Raw genomic sequence first — 15,065 nt, 5'->3', positions numbered from 1 at the left:
CAAGACTACTGATCTTCTGAGTTAAAGAAAGAGGAAAAGGTCATGACATCTGTTTTTTCTTCCTCAATTGCCACTTGTCGGGTGTGTGACCTACTTAATTTCTCTGTGCCTCTATTTCCAAATTCCCAAATAGGAAATGCCATTTTGCACAAACACCCTGAAATGGTGTGGTATATTTTGATCAAGACCTTTGGAGATCTCCTGAAGAGGTATGCTATCTGGTGATTAGGTATTGTTCACAAAATAATTTGAGGTTTGCATGTAAAAAATAATAATATTATTGTTGACGTGAAACCAAAAGCTTATCTTTTTATGTAGTCACTTTCCAATATGTTTAATTCTACTCTACCAACAAGCCTTATGCAGTACATGCATTCTGAAATTAAGTATACTAAGAGGCAACGTCTTCTGATTACATATATACACCATGAGCAAATTTAACACTGCCTTATACACTGGGTAGACACTTTGACCTTCAAGAGATGTCAATCAAGACAGAATTTATCTCAGTCCCTTTCTCTGCCAAAGTTTTCCACAATCTTGCTCATGTGTTTTATAGTAACACTTTCTTTTTCCCTGTTCATTAACTATTAAAATAAAATATTCACATGACAGATTTTTTGCCTCAGTTTTCCCACAGCAATCATATTTCCTCACCCAAGAGGATGTCAGGAAGGTTCTTTAATTGTTTCTGAAACATTTACAGCTTTTCATGGGAAAGGTAAAGCATCTGTCTCCTAAAGGAGAAAAATCATTTCCAAACGGATGAAGCACCTCAGCTCCCCTCTGAAGCACACACGTGTGTCTATCCTTTTCTCAGAAAGAAAGAATATGAGACACAGATGTTATAAATGGTTCACCAAGTTCACACCTTCTAGCTAAAGAACAGAACTTCTGTCTTCCCCCCTTTAGTTGCAGTCTTTAACCTTAAAGCGATACTTCACTGTTGAAATATCTCTGGATCTGGTGACAGATCAGAATGTATATGAATTAAACAAGTTATCCCATAAACAACAGGCTTGGCTCCCTTTTGCTTTGTGTTCTCCCCCTCCAGAACATCTTGGCTAGGACTGCTCTCTCCAAAGTTCTTTCTGCTTCCCTCTGGCCACCACCTGCAGCACCTCCAGCTCATTGTATTTTTCCTGACTCGTGAACTGTTGTTCAGAGCTGTTGCATTTCACAGTGGCTATCCCATGTAAAAAAAAAAAGCCTGCTTACAGCACAAAGAATTTACCTTCTGACAACTCACATGTGCTCATCTTACATGAGAGTTGCTTCCACTTTTTTAAAAAACAAAAATTTCTTTTAAAAGCAGAATGGAGGAGGAATGGAAATTTCCAAAAAGGTTGTAGGATTTCTAAAGAAAAAAGCCTAAGGTAAATGCATCAGCAGTTGATGCTAATAGTTGAACACACTAAAAAAGAAAAGAAAAAAAGACCTTGAACTTTAAAACATATCACACACCATGTTGGGTGGCTGCCTCTAATTTAGAGATCATATCCTCTCTTTCCAGAAGGTGCATTTATTTTCTTCCTCTATATGTATATATATCAGGATGATAGCTGTATTCTAACACCAGGGTTAAAGTGCTACTATGAAAATGGCAGGTTAAGAATGAGCTCTACAGGTGTGCACTGAAGAAGTTTTCTGCTGCGAGCAGAAAAACAGGGGCTGATGCTCAGAAGGGATTAGGGACAGCTCAGGAGCAGATAAAGGAAAAACAGCAGAAAGCGATGTTCTCACAACAGGAAGCTGTGGGAGGCTTGGGGAGGATACTGAGCCACTGTTTGCTAAGGACTTGAATTAATGTACTACAGCTCTGTAATGATCAATCCCAGTGAACAAATCCAGACTGGGATCCTCTGAAGGAATGAACTGCGTCTGCTTACAGGCTTGATACCAAGAAGGTATTATATGAACAGTACTCTGCCTTCATAATACAGGTCCTGAAGTCCTGTTTCCTATGAGTAAACCAGACAAACTTTATGAAAAACAAAGATCTACTGGGTTTCACTCATTCTGGCTGAGATTTCCTTATCTAATTACAGCCCTGCAGTAACCCACCGTATAACAGACACCCTGCACAGCAGAATGCTTCAGTTCCTCACCCATCCTGTGGTCCTTGTGCCAGGCATAGCTTGACAGCTTGTTCTCCTGTCTGCTAAGCATATTGCTTGCATCCATTGCCCAGAGCATGAGGAAGCCATGGCCCTGTTCTGTGCTCAAATATCTCCATACTCAAAGTCCTTGCAGAAGTAGTGCTCACTGTATCAGCATAAGGCTGTGGATTCTACAATCCTCAGCTGCCATGGAGCTGCTCACATGCTGACTCCTTGGCTATCCTGGCCCATGACCTAAACCTTGTAACATTTTCTAGCCCCTCTAGAATGAGATGCCACTGCATAGGTCTCATGTTTTGAGCCTGAAAGCAAACAGTACATTTGGGGAGCCTTGGACTTAATTCAAAATAGATGAAGTCCTTTTCCGAAAGAAACAGGAGCATTAAAGCCTTTGTAATGGAAACAGTGAGACATGGACTTCAGACTGATCAAGCTGAAGCAATCTGCAAGACAATCTTTTGTCACAAACAAGTAATATTTTCATTCCCCTCCCCTTAGCAGACCCCCGTGATATATTTTCTTTCCTTTGCAACTGGCATCAACTCATTTTCCAAAGTCAAATACATCTACCTTCCTTGCTTTTCTCTCTTGGGACTCTTTGAAAGAGAAGGAAATCATCAAGACTAGACTGTGTTGTGGGATTTAGCATGTCAGGAGAGAAACAACAAAGAACACAATTACAAGAATGATATATGATACAAAATAAACTTGGAAAAGAGAGGAAAAAGCAGCACAGACAAATCATCTGAGCTATAGCAGCAGAGATCCTCGCATAAATTCCTCTGTAATTTGCCCCATCACAATCACCTGGTATAGGATTCAGATATACTTTGATTCACCACTGTCTATCATTCACATTCATAAAACCAATGCTGCTTTGAGTATACTGCTTGATCATAAGAAGATTTCCTTCCTGGTCTCTCTGCCAGCACAGAAATCCCAAGTAAATATGCCACATGGTATCACCTCCTCACAGCACACAGAGCTGTGAGTTGTGCCCAGTCACCATTTATCCATTTCCCTTGAAGTGCTGTGTGGTGAGGACTGACTCATGTCACCGTATCCAATACTTCTAAGAGTATTGAGTAGAGTTTCCTTGGTAGTGGCATCCATTTTGTCTACCTAATTTCTGCTTTTCTCGGAATTTCACGAGATCACCTCAATTCCATGTCACAGGAGAGTACATGCAATGGTACAAGGGAAAAATCAGTGTCAAATGAATAAATGACTTCATCAAAAGACACTGTCGCTGCCTGGCATCTACTTACACCTCAGATGTCATCACATAATGCTGTCAAAACTCAAGCAGTTTCGGGCAGTAGCTCTCATTCTGTCACTGATATCTCCCTAATAGGGTGTTTGTGGCATCCCTCTGAGTTTTTCGCATCCTTTATACAACATTCTGACTACAATCCAAAACGAATCCATTCTTCTCCTGTCTTTCAAAGCTCCTGCCTGTCAATGGCCACCTTTCACTTCCAAGGTTAAAAAAGCTTGCTGGTACTTATGTCAGCTTGAATTTTCAGTTACTCCACAGTGAAGGGATTGTATAGTAACACAAGCAGTGCTTTAAATATGCAGAAAAGAAATGACACCTTGGTAATGAAAAGGTGAGCCTTCTGGAGAGAGGGTTCACTCTCCGGCAGCAGTGTGCAAAGAAATGCTAAAGCCTCATTACTACTCACAGCTATAGGGAGATCTCCTTCAGCTCAGTCGATAATTGCGTGGAACCAAAGGACCAGGACCACGAAGGTAATTTGTCTGAAAATAGGAACAGGAGAGAAATCTTTTCTCTAACAGTTTCATATATTTGCAGTTGGCTATAGTAATCTCCAGTCAACACTCCCACCTTTTACACAAAAGCAGAAAAAATCTCCCCATTACTTTCTTTTCTATCAACTCCTCAGGAAGCTTTCATTTTAACTTTTCACAGTGTTTTTTATAAGTATCATGACTTGTTTTTCCAACTTCTATAAATGCTGTTCCAAGCTGACGACTAGTGGAAAAATCTTTTTATGGAAAAACTGTGGATATGACATAATACAGATTTTGTAAGTCTGGGAAAAACTTCCTTATCAGATAATTTATCTATAATACTCTCTCATACCTGTATTCATAGCTTTTAAAAATGTGACCGGAATTACTGTGATTTTTTTTTTCTAATAGACCAAATATAGAAACACTTTCACTGCAATCTAAAATGTAAAGGCTTCAGTGCCAGGGCAGTAAGGCTCGTGTTCATTATTTGCCCTATCCTAATTTCTTATTACTAGCCAAAATTCTGAATAGTTATCTTCTTGGTTTCCCTCACCTTATTTTTGCTGTGAATTAAAAGACCTTATTTTCTAGTACTCATACCAGAAAGTCAGTAGTTAAGACCTTTATCTTTTTCTCCACCACCAACCTAAGAGTCATTTTGTCATCTTGTATAAACTACTTGCTTTTGCATGGATAACCCTACTGATGTCTATGGAAAAGCAAAACCACTTCAAAGTGCCCTGGTATCCCAGGATTCAGTGTGTTTAAAGCCACCTTTGACAACGAAGGTCTCCCAGTCCTGCACTATGGCACTGATTCAATAAGCACGCACCACAGATTTCAGTTGGACTGCTCAAGCTTAAAATCACAAAATTAAAGCCTAATGACTTTAATAATTATATTATTAGTAATGACGCATTTAGATTCCTCAGCCATTTTCATTCCAAAGCAGGATTTATGGTAGTATGAACAAACATGCAAATAAACTGCATCTGAAGTTATCGATAGCTCAGAGAAGACCATGACTGTCAAAATACAAAGAATTGAAAAAGTGTGCACATAGCTCCTTAACCAACTGTAGCCACTGGCTATATTTTGTGATAATCCCATATTAAACATGTAAGAAAGAGGGGAGAGGAATAGAAAGAGATATTGGTAGTGGTGTGATTTCTCCTAATGACCTACATGTGCTGTTTTTCTTGATACATTAAATACATTTTGGAAACACATTTTGAGCCACTTCAGTATCTAGCATTTCAGCAGCAAAACACCTTTTCCTATAGAGAGTTTTGCTTTGGTGCAAGAAACAGACACTGGGAGTGTTCTGCAAGTTACTCAGCTGGTCAATGACCACAAGAATTCAATGTAGTCTCTACCTTTCAGCACTTTGCTTTAGCTACAAAACTTACCTTCTAAGCAATGGATTGCTACTTCTGGCATACAAATGCATCATCTACCATAAATAATATTTTAAAATGTATGTATTTGGACACTTTGAGTTCACTCTTTCACTGTTTTTTGGGATTTTTTGTTTGTTTGTTTGGTTGGTTGGTTGGTTGTTTTTTTTTTCCTGATTTTTATGAGAAATACAAATTCCTTGCATTGCAGAAGCTGAATTGGTATCTGCACCTGTTAGGTCTTTGATATCTCAGGGCTCTCTAGTCAGCCATCTGCTTTTTGAAACCTATGTTATCTCTTGGACAAGAGAGAAGGCACTGTAGTATGCTTTATCACCTTCATGATGATCATCTATATCATATTAAAGTGTACCAGGTCAGTCAGAACTTTTTTTAATAAGGAAAAGAAAATTAGGTGAAAGCAGTACGTGACAAGAAGTGAATGGAAAAGGGGTGAATGAACTGAAAGAAACAGGAATAAAACTCACTTGCTTCTAGCCAGAGTCAACTTGATATGTTCTCCTAGGACCCAGGGACTTCTTAATACATATTTCTATAACATGCCTCTATAAATCTGCAGAAACAAAAAGATAAAAGTTGACAATCAAAACTGGAAATAGCTTGATCCAGACATGTTAATGCGATTGTTGGTCTTGAATTAGTGCCTAAAATTTATCTCTTTCAAACAAATGAAGACTCTGTGTGCCTTCCTAGGAACAGTCCCAGGCTTAGACTCTGTTTTCCAGGAAGGGTAGACCAATGCCTGATTCATACTTCCACTATATCACAATTGTGCTATTGTTTGGCATCCTCTCATCTCTTCCACGTCAGTTGCAGATGGTCTAGAAGCCACAGAACAAGCTGTACTTCCTTTTGATGTCAGCCATCACCATCTTGTGGAATCCTTCCAGTTTACAATACACAAGGTACAATGATCCTTCTCCACATATCTCCCTTTTGACTTTGAAAAACTTTTCACAGGATTCTCTCGCTAGCCTTTCCCAATACTGGAGATAAAGAAATAACTCACACCGCTTTCATCTCACAACACATGATGATTTCACAGCACTCAGCTCAGACATAGGAAACAGCAATTGTGAGGATCACTCAGCACCTCACACAGACTGGTGCTCCAAAGGAAATTCTTTCAAGAACACTGTAAATGCTGATACGTAAGTTAGTGTTATGCCGTCCCTCCGGATTTCGCTGTCAACCCTGATCACCTTGCCTCAAATATGATGTAAAAGAAACAAAAAGGGTTCAGAGAGTAAAAAGACTCATTAAAACCCCCAAGAGCTTTCCATATGCAAAAAGTTTAGATATCTTCAAACTGACAGAGAAAATGAAAAAGACTGAATATAGGAGATGTGATATAAATGTAACTGCGCAGAGAAAATAAAATAAATCTGACCTCCCAAGAAAAGAAGGGACAGTCATTAAAACTAAAAGACAGAACATTAAAACCAATAAAAGGATTATTATTTTTTTATCCACATACTATATAATTAACTTGCAGGACTCTGCACGAAGACATCACAAGGGCCAAGAGGTTTTGAGAGTTTAAAAAGTACTAATTATTGCCATAATATTAATAACAATAATAAAGAACCATTACAATCATTATAAACATAATTACAGAAATAAGTGGCATAGTAGTCAATAAACAGAATATCCACAATTGTGGTACAATAAGGTATGAGGACTGAGAGCTGCCTGTGTTTAAAGACATAAGCCAACTTCAGTTTGATACATTCTAAGGAGAAACCGCCCCCGTGGGAGAGGTTAAATCACTATTACTAATCACTAGGAACTCAGCAATTTGTTCTTGAAGGACCAGATATTGGGTTCTGTAATGCTTACTGGGTGGCTTTCTAGAGTGGGGTCTGAAAGCTCATCAGTCAAGTGTTCAGCTGGGATACCCCATACGACAGGGCTGGTACAACCAAAATCCAATCTCTGTAAAACAGAATACATTTATACTCTTCATGGGGACACACTACTTTTATTTACTTGTGGAAAGTGAGATGGTTTTGGCCATTGCTTTTAATGTGCATCATGAAGTGGGGGCAGAAAGGAAGAACAGTTTGTAGGCATGACAAAACATGCTAATGATACTGTCTTGTTATTTGGTGATTAAGATGTGAAAAAGAACCATTTAAGACAGAGTATTCTTAACTACAGATCTCCACAGGACAGGCTAACAGATCTTTTCAGTACCACAAAATGAAGTTTGCATGTGGAATAAACAAAAAATCAAATTCTCCATGAAGTTGAGCCAATTCACAGGGAGCCAAAAGTACCTGCTGTCTTATATGGATTTCTGTCCATGCGGGGTCTCTGATGCATAATTTTGGGTAAAATGGTGAGGCAGCCTTTCCCTCAGTGGTATCATTAAAAGAGTTTTTCTCCTTTAAAGAGCTGCCCACTTCCAGAAAGCATTTTGAAGCTTCGGTACCTTGGCCACTTTTTCCCATCAAAGTTGGCTGTAAGTGTCTATATTCAAAAGATTAAAGGAATCGGAGACAGGTATGCAAACAGAGGAGTTTCCAGAAATCTCACTTCCTTGGAGAGCCACACCTAGGGAATACATATGGATGTGGGCAGACTCTGAGAGTTGTTTTGGAAAAGTTCTGTCCCTATACAATCTCCCAAAATCTTCCTTTGTGGAAATCAAACCGTACCAAGAAATGCAAGCACACAGAGGCATGTTTCTGCCCACATGCAATCGCTGCATAGATTTTTTTAAGTAGAGGCACTTCTAGAAAAGCCAGAACCCAATTAAACTAAATAAAACTGGACTCCTAAAAGCTTGTTTTGTTTTCATGCACATCGGAACATCTGAGCTGACACAAAAGCATGCACTGCAACCTAGAGGACTATCTCCAGTTCCCTAACTTTCAGACAGAATATAGCTGTGAAACTAAAATATCAGTTCCTTCAGAACAGAAAAAAAGCAGCATTCTGTCCGTAAGCAACGGTCAGTCTAAAGCTTCAGAAGAAATAGAGGCAGTAACACACAGTCTTACCTGCACAAGCCTGTTATACCAGCCTTTGAGGGTTTTTTTGCATCTGCTCTGTAACGATGCATTTTAAAAAATACAGTTCTGGTGCTCAGGAATGCCAAGAATTTAGGAAGAGAGCCACAGCTTAAGAGAGCAATTATTTGCCAGTAAATACTCAATTTGCTTGTCCTGTGATTTTTCTTCTCCTAACTCGCCCTCTCCATAATCCGTCTCTTGCTGCGTCATGAGCACAAGAAGTCTTTTCTTCATAACATAACACTTCAGTTAGCTATTTTGTTAGCATTAATTAAGAATTCCCTCTTCTGGCCATTTTCTATACTCTTACAAACAGCACCTTGAGCCCCGGACATTAGAAGGCAGTGAGTCAGTGTGTGGGATTCAGCCACCGTTTATAAACACCTTCAACCACATTCACCCAGTTTACAATATTCAGGACATCTCAGCTGAATTACTGCTTTGTGTCCAGTTTGTATTCAGATGGGGGCCATATGTTCCTCCATGTATTAGAGCAGAGCTCATTAGCACTGCTGCAGTCAAGCCACAGCAAACATATTCTCTCTTTTTTTTTCCTATCTTGCCTCCATTTTAACCTGATTAAAAACATTTTCTCCAGGGTAGATTTCTGGATAAGAAGTACTCGAGTCAAACGTACCGTTAAAATGGATATGTGTAAATTTAAAATCACTTTTAAAATTAGGAGTTGCTTCTGCTGTGAAAGAACTCGGCTGCACTTCAGGATTAAACTAATTACTAAAAGCACCTTTTAAAAGCATGGAAAAGCCTTCACAAAAACTGTTACAAAAATCACAAGAGCTAAATATTTGGCGAGCACCAAGACCTAGAAAAATTCAGTATTCTAGTTCTCTCAAAGATTTAGGCACATAACCTATTTTTAAGGAGGGTATGCATCTGTGCAGGCAGCATCATACAACTAGATTAACACCTTGCAATAATGGGGGGAGTGGGTGTAGTTAAAAATCTGGATGTGCAATTTGTATTTCCTAAGAAATTTTGTGTAGGCAAGCCCCATTCTGCTCAATCAACAGTAGGCTGAGAAACAGCCTACTATATTTGGCAAAAAATTAATAAAATACAGAAGGAGTGACTTGAATCACCCACATTAATTGCTAAATGAAAATCCAGGTTCTGAAATACAAAACAAGAACACGCTGGTAGAGAGCAGCAGGAAAAAAAATTAAATGACCCACTTGGGACCGACTGGCATCAGAAAGATTCCATTTAAATCCATTTTAAGATAGAAATGGATCACCTTTCAGAGTCAGTTTGGGTCTGGTTACTTCTTACATGAGTGAAAACAACTGGTGAGCCAAAGACTGACGATTAACATCATGTCATGGACACTTTACTACATTTAGAATTACCACGTGTGTTTTATATGTTGCGGTGATATTGCAGAAACACATTTTCCCCGTATTCTAACCATCACATGACAAAATGCAACAATAATTCCTTGCATACAAACATGCACTCTAAAATATCACATTCTGAGCAAGAACAGCACCAGAGCTATCAAACATTCTTAATAAAATGCATTTATTTTGTGCGTATAATGCATTTATTTTGCGTGTACCCCATGTATCAGACGCTAAAGAGCAACAAGTGAATAACGTGCTAAAGCAATCCAGACTTCTCTGAGATTATTGTACGCATATCTCAAAGTGCCACGTCCCAAACTGACTGTTATTTCACATCAGAAATTATTTAACTTTCCTCTCCAAACCCACCTGCCAAACTGCAAGGAGATCTTTGAGCTCCGAGACCACCTTCTGCACGCAAGACACCATTTAACAAAAGTGAAATAGGATGACAAAACAAATAGCATGTGAAAGGTTAAAAATAATCAAACACACACACACACAAAACACTAAAACTCCACTGCTCTGTTCTTCCCTAAGCCTGACTTTCCTGTGAAAATTCTAAAAGCATAATACACTTGATGGTTAATCCTCCTAAAAGCAGGAGAATTTCTAGGTGTCCACTTAGGACCTATCACTTATCCAAGGGCAGAATAAAAGACAGCTTTTCTTGGTTTCAATAGGATAGCAATGGACCTGTGCTCCAATGGGAAGGTCTTGAAAAATACACTCAGTTTTGGTTGAATGGAGTTACGTACTATCTACGTGCAAGATAAACGGATGGCTCTCCCCAAGGCTTGAACTTAAACTGACAAAGTAGTTCAGAATTAGATCTGGCTATTGTCTGGTATACTCTATGTATAATTTAAGGAGAGCAGAAAAGAGTAGATGAGTCTTAGGAGGTACTTCCAGGTCATTTTTTTCCCTTCAATATTTATGTGAGAATCTGAAAATGAAACTTTAAATCAACTTTAGACAAAATGAAAGTACATTAGAGAAAATGAAAGTACATTAATGAAAACGAAAGTGACAAGTTGGAATTCTGTTAAGGCTTAGAAGTGAGGAAATAAAAAGCGTGAAGAAAAAATAAATTTGATTTTTATAAACAACTGTAAGCAGAGTTCGTTGTAATGTTCCATAATAAATAATTCTTTCTGAAAAGGAAGGATAAGGGTTTCCTAATTTTTGTTGTCTTAAAGTGCGCATTTTCACATTAATACACTAATTTGTCTTTGCACAGTGGAGCTTTTGAAAGGAGAGCTGACACACTTAATAGGGACAACTGGGTTAAATGGGAATTTACTGGATCAAGTCGGAACATAACAAATTCTTACTTATCCGGTGTAATTAATGTAAAATTATACTCTTCTCAACAGGGACTGCACGGTAAAACGGGATATCTGGTTTGCTTCAGAGGTGCCCCCATTAACTGGATTTTTGAAGGCTCAAAGCAATCAGCTAGCAGAGCCAGACACTGTCCTCAGGTAACCTCGTGCAGTTGCCTTGAGTGCAAAACGCTGTCACTTCTCAGACTTCACACACTGTGATCTGCTTCCTTCCTTCACAGCCGTCCCCCGGGGGCCGACAGCGAAGCACGGCCGCCCCTCCTCACTGCCTGGCATTGTGCTTCGGCAGCGGGGCTCCGTGCGGCCCTGCCTCTAACAGGGTGCTTTCTGGCAAGAAACTGCTCCTAAATTAGGAACGGACAGACAAATGGATACGTGACGACTGTAACTTTTTAGATGCACTTTTGGTATTCTCTCTGGTGGAAGCTCCCTGTTTGCTTTCAGTTTCAAAAGTACGTTCATTTTCTAAAATTAAACAGGTTTCCTCTGGTGGTTTCTTGCAAGAAACATCACTCTCAGCGTGCCTCTCAGCACGCCTTGGTGCTTTCTGGGAGGGGGTCACAAAGGCTGGTGGTACCAGTACCTCCAACCCATATCCTCACGGTTCTGGCTCTCAGCATTACACACAATGGGTCACTGCCACATGCCAGCTATAGCTGGGCACTTCCAGCTGCTACAAAAGAGTAAAACAGAACTCAAAATAGGAAACTTAAAGAAAAGGCAAACACATCCAGCAAATGCCATCCATGTTTAGGAACGATAAGCGAGTAACAAAGGATTCAACGGGCCCAGGAGAATTAAAATTCAGGTGCTAGATGCTGTGCCTTTATCCAGTTAATACCTACTGAAATCCACAGGCCAGCTGCTGACCCTGACACAACCCTGAGCTCCTTCTGCCGGAATCCATTGCTACCAACACCAAATTTACAGAGTTACGCCTGTCGGCAGCCCAGCTTAAGGAGAGAGTGCTCCAGCTGGCTGGCCAGCAGTAGGAGCCACTTGGACAGTCTACACTGTTACCAAGTGGTAAAGGAATTGGGGTCCCCCTGAAGCAGTTGCATCCATGAATTGGCTGGGTGTTCTTTTGTTTTTTGTTTTGTTGGGTTTCCCATTTACCTCTGCTCAAAGTTGCTGGAAAAGAGCTGGCTGGGTGTTTGGTCAAAGATTCATTCTGGAGGGATTTTAACCAACTATCCAGGTGCTCAGTTTATGCTATTAATGTAAATTCCAGCTCTGAGCTTTTTTCTTTTTCTTTTTTTTCAGTTTCTTTACATCTTTACTTACAGCTCTTGCATTGCACTTACTTTCAGGTCAGGTTTAAACAACTACCAGGAAAAAAGAATGTAATACATTATCCTATCAGACTAATAACACAGCTTACATGCCCTTTAAATCAGAATTGCTTTCCCTCAGCAAATGGTGGATAAAATTGTTCTAGACTGCAGCAGATGGAACTGGAAACCTTTTCTTCCTGTTTATATCTGGGGCACATATGATCAGACTATGTGGATAAGGCTCCAGCAAAACATTTCAAAAAGAAGTTCATCGGGAACATGAACATTTGCAGAAAATAAATATTGGAAAAAATGTAACATTAGAGCTCTAAAACAACTCCTTTCTCCCTAAAAAGGGGATTGAAAACTCCAAAGTACTAAGTCAGGCTGGGCAAGACCACCCTCAAGCATGAGAGAAGCGTGCAGAACTCTCTTGTATGTCATCAGCCCTATTCAACAGCTGGGGAAAAAGTGGAGGGAGAAGCAAAAGTTTCCTAAAGCAGCCGCTAACAAGGTACACACAGCAATGAGCACAGACTGCCCGTAAGCATGGTAGATATCCAGGACAGCGCAACGGCAGGAAAACATCCCCACTCAGGGCACATGCAGGGGACCTGATCAACATATGTATTTTCTGATGCTTATTATCAATTTCCAAGAGCAAGTTCATCTTCAAAGGACCTATGCTGCAAGGAAATAGCATCCCCTTGCCCTCTGCAGCCGGGGAACATTGGCGCAGACATACTGACTTTTCCAAGGTTACAGAGCCAGAAATGAGAAAAGAACCAGATTCCTCTTGGTCTGCTGATCAGAGCCTTTAAAACACCAAACAATCCTCCCTCCAGCTCCAAGGCCACAGAGACTGCCGCTTAGTACCTTCAGAGGGCATAATCTGGACATAAGTGAGGATGTGCAAGACAGGATAGAAAAAAAACAACACAACTCTTGTTTGATCTTCACAGGAAACCTTAGCCCTGAAGTAACCTTGAGGTAACAGGAATAATGAAAAACATGATTTCTGCTTGTGAGTTTAACACACGAGGTTTGAGGGTCATCAAAGCGATTTTGTCTCTCAAGTGAGAAAGGGTGTTTTTACAGTATACTTTCAGTAGTGGTTTTGAAATCTCTCTATGAAGATGGGTACAAGCAGTTTGTTTATTAGGTTAGAAACTAAAGAGGGAAAAAAAAACCCCACAGATCCTTGGCTTAATTACTCTTAACATTTTATTCACTTAATCAGAAGAAAGAAAAAAAATTAGCTTGACTTTTTTGACAGCAAAGTCAAACCAACTGGAAAATTCACCTCCTACAAGAAATGTTGAAAGGGAAAACTCTGGATAACAACACGTTAGTGAAATGCTTTCAAATGCAGACACCGCTGTATTGTAATGCAATCTTATATTCTCTTTGACCTGCCATCCCGCATTCTGCATCTCCCCTCCAAATACACAGGGAAAACTGTTGGATTCGAGTATTGTTTTTCATCTTCTCCTCTCCCATAGGAATGGGCACCGCAAAGGACACAGATGCACAAAATCAGGTGTGAATTTACTTTGCAGACTACCTGCTTTCATACAAATGTGGAAGAAGTTAATGGTAAGGTCAGAGAGTACCGACTATTTATCTGGCATTACTTTGTTTCCTTCCTTAATGAATGTTGCTAAAACAAATGAGTACAGTTAAATTCATTTCAGAAATAGGGATTGCTGGGGATCACTGATAGTTTTTTTCCCCAATTACTGGGAGTCAGCAGCAATGCTGGGAATGGACCAGAGCTGCCAGGCTCTCATTTTGTGTCTCTGTCTCTGCTCCGGGGCCCCAGATCTTCTCCAGCTCCTGGGAAACAGTGACTTTTATATCTAGAGATCAAAGGGGCAGTATTTATTCTCTGAGGACATAAAGTCCTAAAACCAGCTAAAACTAAATGTTTTTAAATTGTTCACTGTAGGGAACTTGGAAAAGAGACTTTGTTTTGCACCATTTATAGTGCTCTGCAACCAAAAAATTTTAGAGAATGCAGGAAGATGCATACTTACATTTAGGTTTGAAATGACTGTTCCAGGCCTCATCCTAACATAATATTTTACAGGCAAATAATAAAATGGATATAGATGATCTTTCATAACAAGCTTCCAGCTTTATTTGGTTCTATTTAATCATGTATTTTGCTGAGGCCGACTGCATTCTCTCTGGTTGCTCAGACAGTGGGTTTCATGCATTCTTGCATATATTTGAACTTTTGATCACTTTCCAAAAATTCACTGCTAGTATCCTAGGCAGCCATCACTGGGTAGTGATATGGGTCATTCTAGTTCAGAATAAAAAGGAGATGAGTGTGACTGATCCTTTTTCTCAAGGCCAAATCTCATAACAAATCATCTGGAAAACTGCCAATGACTTCAATGAGACCAGAAATTGTCCCTACTGTTATCTAAAAAAACTTCATCTTCCTTATGAGAAAAGCAAGGTGCAAATTCTCTAGCCAGACTGGATTCACTCTTCTACAGACTGGGAGCAGGAGAGTCAGATGAAAGAACAAAGAAAAGGATAGCAGTCTTTACTTCTGTCTGTACGTTACTGCTCATTGAATTCCAAAATAGATGGAAGGAAAGCAGGGACATGTGAATAGCATTGCATCAGTTCTTTCTGAGCAAAAGTGGATTTTTTTTCTTTTCTTTTCTTTTCTTTTTTTTTTTTTTTTAAGTGCATTTTGGAACACTGCTTATTTATTGAATTATATAATACGGGGTTGTTCCTGTCTTAATCCTTTT

The 15,065-nt window shown here is 39.5% G+C and overlaps 1 protein-coding gene across 18 annotated transcripts in view; it reads right to left on the bottom strand.

The window, feature by feature from the left end:
• Positions 1-15,065, bottom strand: part of ZBTB20 (zinc finger and BTB domain containing 20) — a 432,215-nt gene that overhangs the window by 268,252 nt on the left and 148,898 nt on the right. For 12 of the 18 annotated variants that reach the window (XR_014945328.1, XR_014945329.1, XM_085545034.1 and 9 more), the window contains 2 exons: positions 5,764-5,849; positions 3,806-3,881 (listed from right to left, as the gene is read on the bottom strand). The exons of 3 other annotated variants lie outside the window; for them this stretch is intronic. The gene's annotated coding sequence lies outside the window, so the exon portion shown is untranslated. Of the gene's footprint in view, positions 1-3,805; positions 3,882-5,763; positions 5,850-8,301; positions 8,376-15,065 lie in introns of those variants that run through there. 3 more of the 18 variants (XM_085545029.1, XM_085544992.1, XM_085545059.1) reach the window with 2 other exon arrangements.

Source organism: Coturnix japonica, chromosome 1 (assembly GCF_054131305.1).
Source record: "Coturnix japonica strain WE chromosome 1, WE-NBRP24, whole genome shotgun sequence".
Lineage (NCBI taxonomy): Eukaryota > Metazoa > Chordata > Aves > Galliformes > Phasianidae > Coturnix > Coturnix japonica.
This window is presented reverse-complemented; position numbering and strand designations above follow the sequence as displayed.